The 17,014-nt window shown below is 37.2% G+C and overlaps 1 protein-coding gene across 4 annotated transcripts in view; it reads left to right on the top strand.

Annotated features, from left to right (window-relative positions):
• The window catches only part of B3GALT1 (beta-1,3-galactosyltransferase 1), a 378,667-nt gene that overhangs the window by 95,600 nt on the left and 266,053 nt on the right, over positions 1 to 17,014 (top strand). The gene's annotated exons all lie outside the window — the stretch shown is intronic.

Here is a 17,014-nt window from a genome sequence, read left to right as displayed (position 1 = left end):
TAGCAATAGGTGGGCAGATTCTGAATATAATATTGAAGGTAGATCCAATAGGATTTGACAGTGGGTAAGGTGTAGGGTTTGAGAGAAAGAGAAGTGCTGATGATAGTGATAAGATTCTGGCCTGAGCTAGAAATTTTACCATTATCTGAAATGGGGAAGTCTATGGGAGGTGCAAGTTTGGAGGCAAAAGATTTGAAACACCAAGTGGAGATGTCAACTGTGTACTTAAATATGTGTATCTGGAATTCAAAGTGGAGATCTAAGATAGTGATATCAATTTGGGAGCTTTCAGTGTATAGATAGTCTTAAAACTATGAGGCTAATGCAGTCACTGAGGACTCTCTGCCCCAATCATGAAGTTTCCATGGTCAGTCAACCTTGCTGCCCTAATCTAAGAGGATCTCTCTCACCCTTTGCCCTCCATGAAACGGGCATTGTGGAAGATGCTCCTAGGCATAAGAGGGAGGTGCTGCATGTCTTTATCAGCCCACTTTCTATTGGTGCAGGCTTGTGGACATAGAAATTTCATTGAGTATGAAATAGCAGACCCATCTTGTTTGAGAGACAGTGATTTTCTGCAATTACAGCTCTCTCAATTGTTTAATGCTCTTTCTATCTCTTTCCATTCACTGAATTTTATGAGCTAGTTATCAAAGCCAGAAATGTTGCAGAGTCATGGCTTTGGAGGGTAGAACCCTTTCTGTGAATGTCCGTGTCACAGAAAAAGGCTCTTTGTTCTTCAGTCCTCCAGTCATCAGTTTAATGGTTTCTATCTTGGCCATTGTTTCCACCCTGGTTTCTGGCTCTAGACAAGTTAAAACACTAGGCTTGAGGAGAGGGGCATGGTTAATCTTATCCTGGAAAAAGACATTTGCAAGATATATTACAGGAAAAGGGCTAATTTCCTTAACTTATATACAGAGTACTGCAAAGGATCAGAGCAAAGACTACACAGCAAAAGAAACAGAAAAGATGGTCAGTGTCATGCATAATAAATGCATTGGGATGTCACGTAACCCGTCAAACTAACGGAAGTTGTGGGGAGGGAGATCAAGGTATAGGAAGACTGTGAACAAGATACAGGTAATGTATAACTAGCATAACCTCTTTGAAGGGAATGTGAAAAATGAAAATATTCATACCATACACTCTAGCATTTCCTCTCTTAGATTATCTAAACACTTAAGTACAAAGATGGCTGTGCAAGAATATTATTTTTAGCATTCATCATAATAGAAAAAGTAGCAAACAACTGAAATACATATAAATAAGGAAAGGCTAGGTAAAATATACTGTATTCATGTGATATACAACAGTTAAAAGAAATGAACTATTTCCATATGTGTCAATATAGATGGATCCCAAGATATTATTGACTGAAATACATGTATAAAATACTATTGTATATTAAATGCATGTTTTCCTAACCACACACAATAATTCCATCTGTTTTGTTCAGTGCAAAGTTTGTGTGTTAGAAATAATGTTTAAAAGTCTAAAATTATATCCACAAATCTCATAACAGTGGTTACAGGGAATGGGCAAGGAAACTAGAATTTGGATAGCAGTCAAATGATTTCAGTTTTGTAGATAGACTTCAAATTTTTAAAGAAAGAATAATGAGTTATGTGTGCTTATGAAATTTAAAATTATAATAAAATTACTGAGGTAGATTAATATGGTAGAAAAGAAGAACTGAACACAGCCATTTGAAATGAAAATCCAACAGCATGAACTGAGGTGGGTGAGGAACAAGGGCAGCCAAGGTCCCAGCCTGGGTGATGGGCGGTGCAGTTCCACAACCCGGAGCTCAGTGGGAGGAGCCAGTTTGGCAAGGGCGCTTTCAGGAATGATGGATTTAAAGTAATAGAGAAAAACTGAAGTAGAGTGAAGGTGAGGGAGGGAAATATTGGGCATATAAATTGAGGAGTTATCAGGAGGAGATAGGCCAAAACTATGAGAATGGATAAACCACCCAAAAGTGAATTAAAAGCAAGCAAACAAAAACACAGAAGCCTAGATATTTACAAATTCTGTACTTACTTTGCTTTGGCCTTTTCTGTACATTTATAAGGTGAAAATGAACTCTTTTTATGTATCTGGCTTACAAAAAATAGCCACTTAATTACAGGTGTTCAACATGACAAGAGGATTGGAAGAATAGGGTGCAATATATTAATAGTGGTTATCTCGAGTGGAGGTAGTTTTGCTGTGGGAGGCTACGTAGTGTAGATGTCAAGGTCACAGACTTAGCTCCATCCTTTGGGGGTGGCATTAGACAAATCAAGTCACTGCATGTCCTTCTCACATAGTGCTCAGTAAACCTTAGGTCGTTTGCTTTCACTGACTATATTGTATACTTCTATAAATTTCTTTTAAAGTCAGGATAACACCATTATTAAAAATAAAGAAATAATATTCCAGATCAATTGACTGACTAAAATACTAAATACACCATACAGTGAAATAATGCATATGGTCCCCATTACGTGGCATGACTAAACTGGGGTTTGAAAACCACTTGTCCTGTCAACAACATTTTTTCCAGAGTGTTTTCTTAAACTTTCTGCAATCAAGTGGCCACTTAATCACTTATGGAGTCACAGCCTTGAATTACAAATGTGTATAAAAACTTGGATAGGGGCCTGGCACGGTGGCTCACACCTGTAATCCCAGCACTTTGGGAGGCCGAGACGGGCAGATCACCTGAGGTCATGAGTTCAAGACCAGCCTCGCCAATGTGGTGAAACTCTGTCTCTACTAAAAATACAAAAATTAGCTGAGTGTGGTGTCAGGCGCCTGTAATCCCAGCTACTTGGGATGCTGAGGCAGGAGCATCACTTGAACATGGGAGATGGAGGTTGCAATCAGCCAAGATTGCGCCACTGCACTCCAGCCTGGTTGAAAGGGTGAGACTCTGTCTCAAAAAAAAAAAAAAACTTGGATAATGGACAAACGTGTGGGCAGCTGCTTGTTCTGAACTTCATTTAACAATCAACTTAAACCCATCCCTATATATTACTTTGGCACTTGATCTGTCCATCAAGGAGCCAAGTATTTGCTTCTAACTGGGTAGACTTCTAGGGTGAACATTTGACAGGAAAGCAAATGTGGAGCTTGAAGTTGAGCCCACAGGAGAGGATGCAGCAGGCTGGGTGTGACACTTTGCAGGGACATTAGAATGGGTGCTGTGTTGTGGGGACCAGCAGAGGAGTCATGAAGGAAATGACAAGGAAAGAAGGTCAACACTAGGGGGCTAACACTGATTATAAAGTTCTCTGGGGGTAATAGAGCAAAAATAGACAAAAATAAGTCATTTTGACTGTCTGCTCTGCATCTTCCACCCACATCATGTGCTGTCTCATTAATCCATTTTGGTGTCTTAATTCTTCTTGGAATTAAACACAATTAAAGCAAGATGGTCCCATTAAATCATAGGTGACTAAAAGCCTTCAGACTGTTGGATAAAATTTTGAAATATTGTGCCTTCCTCCACATGTGTGTATGTATATGTTGGGGGGACTTATAAAAATAATCTACTCTTCATTCTGTTTTACATTTTTTAAATAAAATGGAGAATCACTGAATCCCAAACTCACAGTACCATGCAACCCCTAGCAATGCCCAGTGTCTTTCACAGATGACTTCACCATGGGCACAAGGGGTGAGGTTAAATTATTCACTTTAGAAATTTAATGTTTAATATTAATTCCCCCAAAATGGAACGAGGACACAGTCAATACTTGTGTGAATTAAAATATGGGCTTTTATACTTTGATGAAATGAAAATGGAAGTTGTTTCTCTGTTTTAAAATATCAAAGATTCATGTGAGAGAGATTAAGAGGGCTGGTTTGTCTCTTTCTGTGTTAGTATCTGCATGTAATGGTTATTCTCATTTATTCCAGAGGGATTTAAGCTTTTCAGTTCTTGTCACTTTATCTTCTTACCTCCTAATACTGCTATTTTGTAAGAGAAAGGCAAAGCTCCTAGGAGCCTTCCTAGAAGAGAGAATTGTGCAGGGTTCCCTGGTCTCCCTCTTCAGCAGGTAGTGGTTAATTAGTTTGTGCACTTGCAGTTTGGTCTCCCGAGGAGAGAAATTAAATTTCTTCCTTTTAGCCTAGAAGAGCATAGATATTTGGGGAATGTTTTCATCTTATTTAGACTTCAGGGTAATGCTTTGAGCTGCTTTTGAGAGAAATGGAATGAGAACAACCTAAGCTCAGAGAACGATAGGTCATTTACTGAGTGTGCCAGTCTTCTAGTAACAGGAAGTGCCTAAAGTGTGGTGCCTTATTTAACTGTGCCTGCTGACTTAACACTGGACTCTAGATATAGTTACATTTTTACATCCTTGTTCATTTGAGTGAAAAAGAGAGGCAGTGTGCTATAGTTGAGAGAATACCCATTTCTAAGTTCCAAACACAATTCTACCATTTATTAAATGCACAGCCTTAGAATAGGTACCTACATTCCAAGTCTCATTGTTCTTATCTGAAAAACAAGAATATTACTACACACTTTAAGGATAATTAGAGATACTGTGTTTACAACACTGAGTATAGTATAGGCCACATAGTTAATTTTCAATAAGTGATAGAATTTCATTGTTATTGTTATTATTATTATTGAAATTCACCTAATTTCTCCGTCTCTTAGGTTTTTCCCCAGTAATATAAAAATAAACAAAGGATTTTTTTTTTTTGTAGAAAAGCCTAATACCCTTAAATAATAAAGCATGCATTAAGATGACCACATTAGTGCCCACAGTAGTTGAATAATTTTAAAGGAAACTTAGATGGCACATTTATTACAAAGTTTTCTTGGGGAGCCCTCAATGTAGTGATTGGTAAAATAGGAATGACATAGATAACAGAGTGTGAATTAAATGCTATAAGTAGAAATTTTTTGCTAATTATAGATTATACAAATGTCAAATTGGTTCTGGAAAGCACTTCAGAGTTTATCTAAATCCCTTATGTTAAGGATGAGAAAAGTGAGAATTAAAGAACTTGTGACTTATCCAGGGGCATGCAATTAGTGAGTGGCAGAGCAAACGCCTAGATTTAGTGGCTATTCCATCTACTGTGATTGCTTAATGTGTATCCATTGTCATGTTTTTGGGGTTTTGGGTTTTTTTTTTTTGAGACAGAGCCTCTCTCTGTCGCCCAGGCTGGAGTGCAGTGGCGGAATCTCAGCTCACTGCAAGCTCTGCCTTCCGGGTTCATGCCATTCTCCTGCCTCAGCCTCCTGAGTAGCTGGGACTACAGGCGCCAGCCACCATGCCCGGCTAATTTTTTGTATTTTCAGTAGAGACGGGGTTTCACCGTGTTAAACAAGATAGTCTCGATCTCCTGACCTCGTGATCTGCCCACCTCGGCCTCCCAAAGTGCTGGGATTACAGACGTGAGCCATTGCGCCCAGCCCATTGTCATGTTTTAATGGGCCATTTGGTATCCTTCTAGTTCTCTAATACTCCATTGCTATAGCTACCATTCAGGAGCAGAATGTGTAAAATCAGAATGAAATAGTGCTGCCAACTGACACTCAAGAGGGCCTGATTCTGTCTCAGAGAAATGAGGGAGCTTTGGGATTTCCATATCATACCACATCACCTGTTTCCCCTGAACTAGCTCCAGTCTGCAAAGCCCTACATGTTGCCTGATACATGAATTAGAATGAGGTATTTTGAAGCAAAGCTCTAGGGTTTTCTCGCTTTCTTCAGAAGAAAAAGTTGATTCCAAATCTAGGCAGCCATTTTGTAGATGTAGATATAGATGTAGATTTCTGCTACTGGGGAAAACATGTAAAAATGACTCTCCGATAATGCCATCTTTGAATATAAGGAACAGCTTTGCTTCCCCCAAAATAGTTAGCAACTTAAATCTCATCAGATTTATAGATATTATATGAGGGAGTAAGCAGTGGTGAGAAGGTAAGATATGACATAAATTAAACCATAGATAGACCTGCTTACCCAGAACTGCCTTCACAAACTAAAGAAATGGAAAGTCATTTTACCACGTACTTACCAATCTCAGGACAGCTTTGGTATTTAGTTAATCTTTAGGTATGTTCCTGGAATCTAGTACAGAATTCACATGTATTTGTTGAACTAAAGAATTCTAGCAGATATTATGTGGATCTAGACTGAAAGGTGGAACTACATTTATTCTGTTATTGAAAAATTGAAGCAAGACTGAAATGTATAGCCAGAGAAATCAGAAATTGCAAGCCATGTTTATGTTCAAACCCTCAATTCTGATTGTGTGTGTGTGTGAGAGGGTGATATGTACACATACATACACTATATGTAGTATACGTGCATTTATATATGCATATTGCATAATATAGAATATATTTTAATATCAAAAGGAAGTTTTTAAGATAAACTATTAATTTGTCAAAATCAGGGAGACAGCCAATGTGAGTGACAAAAGGATTCAATATGAATTGCCTCAGATATCAGGTGCTGTGCAGAATTTAAGTTTTGTCACTGTAGAGAAGTACTTATAAAATGGAAAGAGAAAATTCTCCCAAAAAAACCTCAAAAGCAATATTTGGAAAATATTTCTATTATAGGCTCAAATATAGACTCAAGTATAATTAACTTAGTTGACCCTGAAGAACCGGAGTAAACTGGTTTTCTCTAACACATTCTCATGTGATGTGTCCAGTATCAGTGACTTGTGGAATAAGGCTTCCTTTATTAAATCTAGGTGTTTGTTACATATATAATGGGGCTCTTTGCAGCAATACCTGAAGTGGCTTCAATTATTCCATTTTTATTAGCTTCAGATTATAATTGCTTAAGGCTTTTCACAGATAAACTCGATCATAAGAGTGGGTTAATTAAAATGTGGTAGAAAAGGACATTCTATTATCTTTCTTTACTATTCTCCTTCTATTCTCTTTCTTTATCTTTTAGACTATCCAGTACCACAGTATATCACGGAATCATAGACTTCCAGAGATTTGTAAAATATTAGATATAGAGAGATCATCTGGTCCAAACCTTTTTCTGTATAAATGAGAAGAATGAGGCTCAGAGAGTGGTTGCTCAAGGTGAGCCAACAGCAAGTAGAATTAGGTCTCCTGGGTTCACAGTCAATCCTCACTGCTACAGTAAGCTGCTTTTCTCTGCATTTACTTTCAGTAGTGGCTATTAGCTACAAAATATGCAGTTCTCTCTGATTCAGAAATTAATAAAACCAATAATATTTTATGACGGAAAGGATTTCATTCTTATTATGTTTTGTGTGACTTTTTTAGAGTCTGGAGTATAAGTCATAATAGAAGATAAAATAATCAAAGAAGTGGAAAATAATGAGATTCTGCTTTATGAAGATAACAAATCCAAAAACATAGATAACAAATCCAAAAACAGACAGATCACATTTCTGGTTTTGGTTTCCAGTGATATTATCAAAATCTCCATCTGCACATCACATTCAAGAGCCTAGTTACAAGCTCTGTTATAGATTAGGCTTCAGATTGCATAGGTGGGAAAGGACAGACAGTTTTTCATGATGCATGTGTTGGAGAAAGCTGTGATTTTTGTGGGCGTTTTCTTCCCATATGTCATAAGAATATCTTCAAATTAAACATTTTTGTTGTGTGTCACCAAACTATGTGTCAGTTTGTCAGTTTGTGGTAGAACATTTCATTTTACATCTTATACATTCCTAACTTTAGATAAACATAAACTAAATTCAGATTCTTTATCACAATGTATACTGTTTTACTGCCAAAATTGTTATTGCTTCAGAATTGAACAATTCTGATGCATTGCCAACTGGACACGTTTTTTTCCATTTCTGACAGATTTATTCGTGTGGGAAAGTTAGTTGTATCCAGAGTATTTAACACTTGGTTGTTGATGATTAATTGTAGATATGGAAATCTATAATGGAAAAAGACAGCAATAAGCAAAAATGAAATATTTATCATATTTTTATCTGTACTGGAGTAGAAATGTGTCTCCCATATGCTAAATGCCTTTGTAGACACTTGATATTATACATTACCAATCTACTTTTGTGTTACTTGATGCATTATTTATTTCTTTTCTGATGGAGACAGCCCATTCAGGATAATATAAATCCCTAAAAAGAGGAAAATTTTATAAGTATGATCAAGAGTGAAATGACCTTCAAAACCAAATTAGGACAAAATTCAGCAAAAATCTGAGCCGTAACCACAATGGAAGCATCCCACAATCAGTCATCACCCCTCTTTTACAACTCCAAGGCCAGCATGTTATTGAGAATGGCCAGTAGTCTAGCAAAGTATTAAGGTTTTGTGGATATTGTAGCCTTTTCCAATCTTTAGTCACTATTTATTTGCTAGCAATTTTATTGAGATATAATTCTTATACCACAGAATTCACCCATTTAAAAGATATGATTTAGTGGTTTATAATCTGTTCACCGAGTTGTACAACCATCAACACAATCAAATTTAGACAGTTTTCATCACCTCAGAAAGAAACCTGTACCCTTTTGGTACGGCTCCACCATCCTCCCCACCCACTCCTGTTCCTCCCAGCCCTAAACAACAACTAATCTGTTTCCTATGTGTAGGTTTACCTTTGCTGGATATCTCATATAATGGAACTATGTTATGTGTGATCTTTTGTGACTGGTTTCTTTCACTTAGCATAATGTTTTCAAGGTTCATCCAGGTTGTGACATGTGTCAGGACTTCATGGCTTTTCATGGCTGAAAACATGGCTGAATAACATTCTATGGTATGGATATATCATATTTTGTTGGTTCATTCATTAGTTGAAGGACAGTTTGGATTCTCCCCCCCCCACCTTTGATTATGATGAATAAAGTTTTATCAACACTCATTTACAAATTTTTGTATAAATGCATGTTTTTATTTTTAATTGTTTTAGTATAAACATAGGAGTAGAAGTGCTGGATTGTTTAGCCACTTGTAGATTTTAAAATGAAATTTATTATTAAATTGAACTAGATTATTATACCGTCAGAGTGTTGTCTTGACTTCTGTAAAAAACAACTAGATCCTCCTTTTGTTTGTTTGTTTGAGAAGGCATCTAGCTCTGTTGCCAGACTGGAGTGCAGTGGTGCGATCTCTGCTCGCTGCAACCTCTGAGTCCCTGGTTCAAGCGATTCTCCTGCCTCAGCCTCTCAAGTAGCTGGAATTACAGGCATGTGCCACCACGCCCAGCTAATTTTTATATTTTTAACAGAGATGGGGTTTCATCATGTTGGCCAGGATGGTCTCCATCTCCTGACCTCATGATCTGCCTGCCTTGGCCTCCCAAAGTTCTGGGATTACAGGCATGAGCCACCATGCCTGGCCTAGATTCTTCTTTAGAGTTGATTCCCAGGTCATAGGCAAGATTACATTCCCTCTTTGCCTCAATTCTAGATTAAGTGATTTCAATTCTCCAGATATTTCAGATTTTTAAAATCTATTGTTCTGGTCATTTATTTTAGCCCAAAATGCTCTAATATCTCCATTACATGTTTTTACACTTCTGATGAACAAACTTTCCACTGTTAGACTTATGGTGTCCAGTTATTGACCACTTTACAACCATGTGAGATAAATATTATTATCCCATTATTACAGGTGAGGGAACTTCAGTTCAAAGAAATTAAGTGACTCATTCAAGGCCTGCAGCTAATTGAGTGGCAGAAATGTATTAGAAAAAGTCCATATGGCTCAGACACCTGAGTTCTTCTCACACACCAGGTGATTCCATACTGAGAAGTGCTTGACTAGTGACACCAAATAAAATAGTTTATCCACAACTCTGTGTGATTGCTTCAACCCTTCATTTCAACATAGACACACTCAGCAGTGAACATGAAAAGCTTATGCATAAAAACCTCAAATATCTGTAAATAATTGAATACTTAATACTCTACATTAAATAGCATAAAATGGTGACTTTCAAAGTTCTTTTTATCACAGTCCAAAATAAGAAATATGTTTTATATCAAAACAACAGAACACTACTTATAAACAAAAGTTTCAATCACGGATGTATATTCCATACAGATTTTAGGACCCATAGGTCTCTAACCACAATTTTTTAAAACATTGATATAGAGTATCTGCAATTGAGACAGAATATTTTTTAAATTCCAGACTGACCTGAAAGCTACTATGAAAATAGCTAGGAACTGTGAGAATCCTTCCCATTACCATAAGAGCATGAAGCTGCTGAGTAAAAAATAGCAGGCAAATTGGAGAAACAGCAGTGTACAGAGAGCTGCAGCTATCATTTTTTCAGAGCTAAATGAGCTCCCAGCAAAGAGACCATATAGAGAGACAGAGAGCTGCAGTGCCACACAATTGAACAGTTCCGGAGTACTCAATACCTAGTTGTGGGCAATTTGTAGAACATATTTAGGGGAATTAAAACCACTTTAGAAATATAGCCGAGATTCTATTTTCAAATGACTGCAGTGTTAGAGACAAATAATTGCAGGATTCTTTGCAATTTATGGTACAGGCCTCGATACAAGAAAATGGCTTTCTAGTATATCAGTGTAGGACTCCAGCAAGCAGAGAGTAGATCAATATTTAGGAATAAAAGCATAATACTAATACTAATCTTGATAAGCTAGTAGCCACATTTTTTAAAGATTTCCATAATTTCTAGGAACAGTGGATTAAGTATTTTGGCCTAATGATATACATGTTACCTGTGGTTTATTATGACTCAAATAGTATTTGTATCTTTATTTGAACTCTCAGCCCATAGTAATCATTTGCTCATCCCGGTCTTTCTATTGCCTTCACAAAATCTTGAGTTAAAAAATAAAAAATCTATTTTTAGAGATGGCTATTTAGTAGAATGGTCCCAAATGACAGTTTCTGAAAACTAGGGCACATGAGATCAGCAGCACCCCTTGTATAATATTTCTTCAGTGAGAATTATTCTTGTTTGGCCCTGTACTATCATCCACATGAGTGAAGCCACCACCTTACTCAATAATGGCAGGATCAAATAAATGGCACCATTGCCAGATCTCCTGCTTGGAGAACTTTCTTAGCTTTCCTCCTGACAGGAAACAGGGATTGCACACAAGTGTAGTTTCCAGCATATAGGTCATCAGGATTTTAATAAAGAGGACTTTACAAACATGTTTCCTGTTAAGATAACCAATTCTAGTTCTTTGTCAGTATCAGGCAGATGTCATCTTTCATGTGACTTCTCAGCTTTTCCACCTCTACTCACAACTTTATATATCTCAAAATTAGAGCCACAGAATGATGCAGTGGAAGGACCCAGGCCCAAGAGTCAGAAGATACAATGCCAACTCCATCTTCTTTACTATGTCTTAGATTGTGTCTTATTGAAAGATAATATTAGGAAATTCAGCAATCTTTTTGAAAGCCTCAGTTTCCTCCTGTGTAAAACAGGGAAAACATTACTATCCTGGTATCCATCATGGGATTGTTGTGAGAGCTGAATGAAATAAAGGAGATGGAAGTTCTGTGTAAGCTGAACATTACTATAGAAATGTAAAGATGAAGGGAACCTCATTAAGCAGCCTCTTCCTTTGCACTTGTGATCCTTACATGCTGGTTATCTAAATATTCTTACCCAGCATAATAAATTGTTAGAACTGCTTTCTTTGCCTGTTTGTTCACATCCATATTTGGCAGCCAGTTGCCTCTATATGTGATTCTTACCTTTTTGGCTTTCTGGCTCTCAAATCACATCTTCTTTTCCTTGAAGTTCAAATTGTCCTCATTGGGAGATTTTACTATTGTGAAACGCAGGAGACTGTCATCACAGATGCAGGCAGCTGAGAAACACATAGCTAAGGAGTGAGATGTAAACATTTCTTCAAACTGAAGTCTTTAAAAGAAAAAGTTTTTTTTTCAAATCACGTAGAACAAAAACGACTGCAATTTTGAATAATTTAAAATTTCTATGGCTTGAGTTATCTCAATTAAAACAATACAATGAGGAATGTTCTATAGAAAAATTGCCAGAAAAGAAATAATTAAAATAATTACTATGTCTAAGAAGAAATTTCCTGAACTGAATGTACTTTTTATACTAAAAATCTTAAATTATGATAATCTGCAGTAATCATTTTCTTCACATTGCACATACACAATAAGTATTCTGTTCCTAAATTGATCGTGGCCTCTTTGGGTAAAGGAAAGGTAGCTCCCAAAGACAGGGAAACTTCAATATACTGATGCCAAGTGTGCCATGATCATTGCTCAGCTGCCCCCATGTGATTATATGTGATTACAAAGCTCACCAAAGATGACAAGAATTTGCTCCACTGGAAGTAGGAACTTTCAGAGGATTCAGGAGTTTGATTACATATCAAAAACAGGGGACATTATTGGTTACTGAGTATGCAGTTGTGTATTTTGTTACTGTCACCTCTGTAAGGAAATTTACATAGAATCACATAATCACTTTGTTTTGTAGATTACTGTAATTTTCATTCACTTTTGTTCTGGGGAAAGACTGTGGACATTTGTACACCTGCAATACCGTATCTAGTACCACACTGGGTGTAGCAACAATGCTTCAGGACAGAGAAAGAAAGGCCCAAACTGGAAATCTAAAAGGAGTGTCCCTTAGATGTCGTAGACTTTAAGGAGATAACTAGTCAAGGCCAAGGGTAAGTGGGTTGGGAAGCATCAGTGATCATAAGGAGAAGCTTAAGAGAATACCGAAAAGGAGAGGCAGGAAGCCTACACAGGCAGGAAATGGGGACAGGCATGTTTGGTGCCCAGTCTGTGATGTTCACAAAGATAGATGGGAAGAGGAGCAGGGAAGCAAATAGAATATGAATCTGGGAAGATAATAGGCAAGGAAGAGTGAGCCTTTCAGGGCTACACCCTTTAAACAGGTTGTAACATCTGATTTGAGGGCAAATATATTCTCTGTCCTGCTTTTTATAGTCATTTAAGAACTCACAAGAGGTTGTGATGTAATGAGAGGATGCACACTACAGTGTGTACAATGGAAAGAGAGCACTAGTTCTTCTAGATGTCTTGTATTCAAGTCAAGTTTTCCTTCTTTTTGGCAAAGCACCTACTTCCCTATCCCCCCACCCCAATGCTTTGGCACTGGATGGCAGTCTGGGACATATTGTCCCTAAAGCCTCTCAGTAAAGCAAAGAAAGAAACATCAACATATGCTTTTTTCCACATCACTGGGGAAAAATAATTGCTTCATTTATTGAGCATTCTTTTGGATATTTTTGCTGTGTAACAAACTACCCCAAACTTAGTGGCTTCAAAAAACAAAACTCTTCTTTCTTTTTTCTGAGTATGTGGATTATGTAGGCACAGCTGGGTGGTTTTTCTCTTCTGCATGTTGTTGGCTAAGGCTGTAGTTCTCTTGAGGGTTTGGCTGGCTTGGAGTGCCCATGGTGGCTGACCCACATGGTTGGTCGTTGGTACCGATTGTCACCTGAGGGCTCAGATGGCATTGTCAACCCGAGTGCCTTGTGTCTCCTCAGGGTGCCTGTTGTATGTCCTATGGGTTTCACATGGCTTGATGGCTGAGTTCAAAAAAGAAGTGTTCCCAGCGTGAGAATGAAAGCTGAAGATATGTTAAGGCCTAGCCTTGGAAGTTGCACAGTGATATTCCTGTGATATTCTTTTGGTCAAGGCAAGTCTCAGGAGAGAGTTGCAAAGAATTTGCAGCCATCTTTATTTTACTGCATCTTTATTTTATTGTTCCAGGCACTCTGGTAGGTACTTTATATCTTTATCTTCTGTAAACCTCAGAACAAGATTAACAGAGCAAGTTAAACATTATATACTCAGTTTGTCAGTTAAGAAACTTGATGCTCAGAGATATTAATTTATAGAGTTAATAAGTGATTAGATGGGATTTGAGTATAACTCTATCTCCATAGCCCAAATAAGCCATAGAGAAAGATTATAGGGATGGTAACAGGCTATGTGCATGTATTAGGTCAATTGGATGGCTCTGTTGGCAAAGACTGTTGGTTATATCCTCCCTGTCCCATTCCTGTCACCTTAAAATCAAGATATTTTTTTAAAGCGTATAAGGCTAAGTTGATTAAATTGTTTCCAAATTTCATTGGAATAATTTTCTGTACTAGCTTGCTTTGCTCCTCCTAGTTCTTCAAAAGAAATGGGTGTGTTGAGTTCTTGCCACTTATGGAATTACAAAAGGAGATTAGGGCAAATCATACGCCTCTAAGTTTTTCAATTATGTCCATTTCTGGCCTGATCAAATATACTTAATTGAAAGAAACCTGTGGGGGAATATGCTTAGCCGAATTGAAAGTAACTATTATCACAACTAAATTTAATCCAAATGAATTGAACTATGAAATATGCATAGACATCTAACACTTTAAGTCTCTGAAAAAATTATATCCTTAAACTTATTCATTATCATTTTCTTTGAGTACTCAGTTTCAGATTCTGTTATTTAAGGCTACAGAAACTATGTGAAGAAAGCATTCAATCAAAAGTAGTTTTGTCTGTATAAACAGCTGGTTGAATGAGTTTCTTTTCTGCTTCCATTTACTTTTCTACCAAATAGATCGATTGTGTGACTGTGGCTTATGAAAGAGACATATAGAAAAGTTGGAATTGTTTGACGTTTTCAAACTCATTTGTAAGTAAAGATTAAAAAGCTGTTGTTATTTAGTTTAGCCAGAGAAGAAAAGATTGGGGAAAACTTAAAGTGTTCTCACGAATAGGAACTTCTATGCTCTGTTGAAAGTAAGACAAATAAAAATGTGTTCAAAGGACAGTTATGGGATGTGTAGACTTCTTTTTTTATGTATTTATTTATTTATTTATTTATTTTTTTGAGACGGAGTCTCGCTCTGTCGTCCAGGCTGGAGTGCAGTGGCGCAGTCTCGGCTCACTGCAAGCTCCGCCTCCCAGGTTCACGCCATTCTCCTGCCTCAGCCTCTCGAGTAGCTGGGACTACAGGCGCCCGCCACCACGCCCGGCCAATTTTTTTTTGTATTTTTAGTAGAGACAGGGTTTCACTGTGGTCTCGATCTCCTGACCTCATGATCCGCCTGCCTCGGCCTCCCAAGTGCTGGGATTACATGCGTGAGCCACCGCGCCCGGCCAAGTAGACTTCTTTACAGGTAAATTTTGCCAAGAACTTTGACTTTGAAATAAGGATTTTGAAATGAGAACTTTAGACTTCGAAATAAGGATGTAGAATCTTTTACCATAAGCTCCTTTAAAAGCAATGAAGAGTCTCAGTTTGTAGCATTTAGGGGGAAGGATTCTACATGAAGGCATGGAGGTGGAGCAGTAGACCTACAAAAGGTCCTGCAGGTTATGATTTTATGAAATGCTTGGTATGTATCCCTGGATTTATGATTGAGAACATGAAACCCAAAAAAGTTAATTAGCTTAATCAAGGTTATTGACTGAATTAACAAGAAGAAAACAGATTATTTGAAGATGATTATTTTTCTTCTTTCAGTAGATAGGTTCTACCTGAAAAGAGAAAAGGGAAGAAATGAAAAGAAAAGAAAGCCAGGATGCTCTAACTCCATTGCAATGAGTCCTACATTCTCAGAAATGTAATGCTATCATTTTCCTTTTTTGCTCAGTCATAGTTCAGTACAAATATTCAGCAAGCATTGGCTTTTGGAGTCTCTCCTGGGTCTTTTGTTTTATGCAAGAAGAATATGTAGAATTATGGAGTAGGTTTTCTGGGTCACGACTTCTGCCTACCTGCAATTAGTCAGAACTCAATCATATGACGCCACCTTATTACTTACAACTAGAGCATATAACTTAGCTATATGCCCAGGAGTACTGTGTGAGTGTGTGTGTGTGTGTGTGTGTGTGTGCACGCGCGCACGCACGTGCATGCATGCAGGCAGGAGAAAGGAACAAAGGTAAGAATTTATCTATATTGTACTTTCTTTTAAAGCACTTGTTAAGCATGAGTTTTGGCACTACCAGGGTAATACTACAATGCATTAGTGCTTCAAGCATAAGACCTTTTTTAATCTTTTAAAAAACATACTTTGAGAACAAATGTTGAATTTTTAGTGTGGACTCCTGCTATAATTTCACTTGAAAATCAAACTTGCTGCGAATTCCACTGGAAACTCTTAGGGCTGAGCAATGAAAGAGTGTAATTTTTAGCAAGTGCCAACAATTTCCATGTGAATGGGGCCTTTATTAAACATATTTTAACACTCCTGTGGATTAATAATGTGTTAGCAGAAAAAGACATGTTGAGCTTAGTGCAATTATCCTTCCATCCCAATTACACTGTGACATTAAATCTTGTGACATTTAATAAGAAAGGCCATTTCACCCATGGCTACCTCTAGTGCAGACGATTTATGCAACAGTGTTACCATAGACAAAATTATGAAAAGAAGGCATTCCAACATGCTGATATGTCTAACTGCCCATGTAAATTAAATAAGGTGTAGCAAAATATATAAATTGTTAATATTATGATTACTTGGTACCTGAGACAAAAGAAAGATGAATTAACAACCTTGGCTTTTAATCCATTACAAAATTAAACAAACATAAGTGGGCAACTAATAAGTTAGAGAGTTGCTTAGTAAATAGGGAATCAAGAAGCTATTTCTGTCCCATGGGAGGCATTTTAGTTTTTGTCATAATACATATTCATCTGACATATTTGGCCTATAGCATAACTTAGTTTTGTTGAGATTTAAGTTAATTTGACGTTAGAGTTATAAAATGCCTTATCTTTGAGAGTTTAAAACTCTTGTATTTAAGATTTAATTCTTAATCTTTTAAATTTAGGTGTTTTGATACCTCAAAGGTCTAAGTGTGTGTGTGTGTGTGTGTGTATTTTATCTATCAATGGTTGTATAACATATTTCTTTCAAACAGTTGGTATGTTTAACACTGATTCTGAATTTACTAGGATTTTCCTGTTAAGCTATTTGTTTGGCATAGGAAGTTCTGATCCAATATTTGTTAAGGTACATATGGACTTTTATTTCTGACCTTCACACTGTTGACATGATGGAAAAACCATCAAATGTG

Source organism: Symphalangus syndactylus, chromosome 9, assembly GCF_028878055.3.
Source record: "Symphalangus syndactylus isolate Jambi chromosome 9, NHGRI_mSymSyn1-v2.1_pri, whole genome shotgun sequence".
In the NCBI taxonomy this organism is placed as follows: domain Eukaryota; kingdom Metazoa; phylum Chordata; class Mammalia; order Primates; family Hylobatidae; genus Symphalangus; species Symphalangus syndactylus.
The sequence above is the reverse complement of the archived record's forward strand: the minus strand, read 5'-3'. Positions and strand labels throughout refer to the sequence as shown.